Source organism: Cicer arietinum, chromosome 6, assembly GCF_000331145.2.
Source record: "Cicer arietinum cultivar CDC Frontier isolate Library 1 chromosome 6, Cicar.CDCFrontier_v2.0, whole genome shotgun sequence".
NCBI lineage: Eukaryota > Viridiplantae > Streptophyta > Magnoliopsida > Fabales > Fabaceae > Cicer > Cicer arietinum.
The window spans coordinates 20,261,959-20,265,976 of record NC_021165.2 but is presented as its reverse complement, the minus strand read 5'-3'; positions in this window follow the sequence as shown (position 1 = coordinate 20,265,976).

The following is a 4,018-nucleotide window of genomic DNA, read 5'->3' as shown; positions in this document are numbered from 1 at the left end:
TAACCTGAGAGATTCTGCATTGGTCAAATTTTTTTTTTGAGGTTCTATAAGAGTTGTTGTTTTTTATCCAATATCACTTAGCTGATATGATATAAGTCTTTTTCAAAGAGATTTATATTTGTCGTCATCTAATGACACTATTGAAAATTATAGAATTCATTGAACATGTATAGACGTATATTATAACGATTGTCTTTTTACCACTAGTTTAAACTATTATAGTTCGTAAATAGATTATTTTTTCTCTTTTAATTGTATATTTTTTTATTATGATTGAACTACTTAAATGAACCGTATATTGTAGGACAAAAGATATGAATTATAATAATTAACAAATTATTTGTATGAGTTTTTTTTTTTCAAATTATCTGATAATTAAACTCACATATTTTAAGTGTATAAAAATGGTGAGTATCATCCTTATACATCAATATTCTTGCGGCTATCGACTAATCTATACATACATAATAATTAACATTATTAAATACAATATATTAATCACAATAATTAGTTAGTTAGATTAATTATTAAACTAAAATCGTATCTAATATACACGAGTTTATATACAACTACTTTGTTATATTGTATTTTAAATTTCCAACAAAATGAATGTCCATATCAATTGTTTTTCTATATTTCTTTAAGACAAAATATTAAATATCACATAAACTCATACATACATCTATCATACCATATCTTACTTTTAATTTAATAATATCAATATTTATCATTTAAATTATATCTTAATAATTATTTATACGTGTCTTTAATTTTGTTAATTCCATATTTTTGAATGGTATATTAACTATTAAGAGGAGGCGGTCTACAAGAATGGAAGTAGAGGGCCCACAACAATGTGATGGTCCAAATGTCCAATGCAATGGGTTCATTCCACCTCTTCATTAGACAAATTGGTACGGCAACTTCACCTACCACCGGAATGTGACGGCGTCGTTGAAATCTCCGTCCCTTTCAAAATCCATTGTCCGTGACGTATTACTAGCATCCACTCGCTACGCCTACGTTACATATGCTTCCATTTTCAAACAAAAACAAGCGCGTAGCGTTTTCTTTTTCTCTTTTCGCACTATTATCCACACGTTACGCCGCTTTCCCTTTCATCATTTTTTATCTTATTTATTGTTGTTTTAAATTTGCTTAGATCTGTGGTTGATTTCCTATTAATAATTTAACCGTCGCTATAAGGTTGTTTATAAACAATTATTAAATTTTATTATTTTTTATATATAAATTTATCTTTTTTATTTTATTTTAAAAAATATGATAAATTTCACCATTATTAGCTCACTACGATGTAACAAGTTTGAATCTATAACAAAATATCTAGTATAACAATATTAATATTTATCGGTTGAATTAAAAATTAAAAACTTTTTAATATTATCTTTAACTATTTACTACTAATATATCAATCCACTTATTTTTATCTCTATAATAAATAAACGGATATGATTTTGACAAATAAATATTTAATATTATTTTTTAAATTTAAATAGTACAAATAAAAAGGAACTAATTTTTTTTAAATATCACCACTTGAAAATTAAAGGAAGGAGTAATTATCAACATGGTGAACTAGGACATGCTTGAATATTTAATCATTTAGTCGGAGAAAATAACAACAACAAAAAAAAATGAATTGTTAGTGTTGAATAGTTTTAAAGTGACGTCTACTAATAATCATATGTATTTTGTTTCAATTTTGTTAGGATAAAACTATTACACTGATAATATGTGTAAATTGCACTCTTATTAAACTTCTACTAATCACTTTTAATTTTTTAAATGGAATTAATTTTTTAAATGGAATTTTGTCACCAATATCATTAAAATCATCATGATGTAGGTAGGTTTCATCACCTTTTGCATGACACTGTACCGGACAATGCTACAACCACTTATTTCTACAATTTTCTAGAATAATTTTAGTATTTATTACTCTTTTTAATGCATTTGTTAATTTATACTACTAATTGTTCCATTTAATTTATACTATTAATTATTCTACATGTTTTATAATAAGTGTCACTTAAAAAAATATTTTAAAATAAATATTATTTTTAAATTTTAATATAATTTTAATTATTATTTTTCAATTATATTATTAAATTATTATTATGTACACTACTTTTAAAAGATTAATTTTACTTTCTATTTAAGAGTGGAAAATACATCAATTGGTAATAAGAGTAATTTGATTAAGTAAAAAAAAAGAGTTATTTGATGAAAATATATATTTTTTTAATTTATTGTATTTTTTAACATGTGCATAAAAAATTTAAAAGATTTTCATTTGGAGGATTTTTTTCTCATATAAATATTCTTTTGGAGTAAATATAATAAAGAGGATTCTTTTTCTCATATAAATATAAATATTCTTTTGGAGTAAATATAATAAACAGGATTTTTTTCTCATAAATATTCTCATACCAAAATGTATTACTTTTGGACTACTCATCGGGTCACATTCTTAAAATATGACCATGCGACTATATACTTCTTAATATCAATGAGAGTAAATAAAATATTGACTTAATTTTTAATGTCCAAGGTTCGACTCCCACACAAAAGACAAAAACTCAGTTTGTAAAGGCATGCAAGAGCATCGTGAATTGGCACTATTGCTTAATATCTATATTTTTTATATGTATTTTGTTATTAATTATAATCAATTAAATAGTATTATTAATAAATAATTAATATTTTTATAAATATTATTTATTAATTTTTTTACTAGAATAATATCAAAAAACTAAAAATAAGGTTAGAGGTTGTATCCAATAGACGACCCTCCCCAAAACTTTTTTAAAAAATATAATAAGTAATAATAACATAGTCGCATCAGCTATGAAGCAACTTAATATTAAAAAATAAAATTAATTCTCTTTATATAGATGCATTATCGGAATGCGACATAATAGGTCAAGAAAAAGTATGACATTTTTGTATTTTTTAAAGTTAAATATTTGAATTTTTGTTTAAAGAAAAAAAAGATATTCATGAATAAATATCATCTTTTTGAAACATAGGGAGTAGAAGATGAGTGATTGTGGAATAATGTTCATGAAGGAGTTTATTCGGTATAGGAGGCTTATTCTATTTTGAGGGAGGAGTTTTTCTCAAGCGCGTCATCGCTTTTTTTTCGAGCATTAGCATGACATCTTAAGTTTCATCAAATGTCTCTTTATTTGCATTAAAGATGTTTCTTAATAGGTTGTCCGCAAAAAAGATAGCTTGTTACACTAATGAATTATTTCAAATGAAGCACAATTATGTGTGACATATTGTGGTGAAATTGATACACTTTGTCATTTATTTTTTTGATTGTCGTCATTTCAAGCTCGTATAGATTTTTGAGTTGGTTAGAGAAATTTATCATTTTTTTTGTGACACAATTTACCATATTAATCAATTTATTGGTTTACTTCTATGTGATCGTGCGATTCGTTAAAAACTTAAATTAATTTCGTCTATGACAACTTGATCAATTTAGAAAGCAAAAAATATAATATTTTTTTGTCATCATATTTTAAATGTTATTTTTCTTATTGAAAAAGTTAAATTGTTAGCATGAGTGGTGTATCCAAGACCCTGGTAGGGGGCAAAATATTAAACTTCAAATAATCATTATAATCATATTTATAATATGTGTATTATTTTATGTGCATATTCTATTTTGATCATTAGAATAATACGTTGATATCTTAGACCGCTTTCAGTATCATATATCAACCTTTTCAAATTACATTGAAGATATTATTGAAGATATCAACCTTTTATCCATAGTTTCTTACAACAACAAATATATAAAGAATATCAATTAAGATCAAACATGTAGAACACACATTTCTATAAGAGAGATTTATAAGACTTATTATACACAAGAAGTGCAATGGCAGCCGAAAATGATAAAGCAATTCATACAAGCCTAAAAAATAGAATTACAAGCAGAAAAAGTGTAAAACATTCTTCTAAAATAACTAAAATTTCAGCCCTT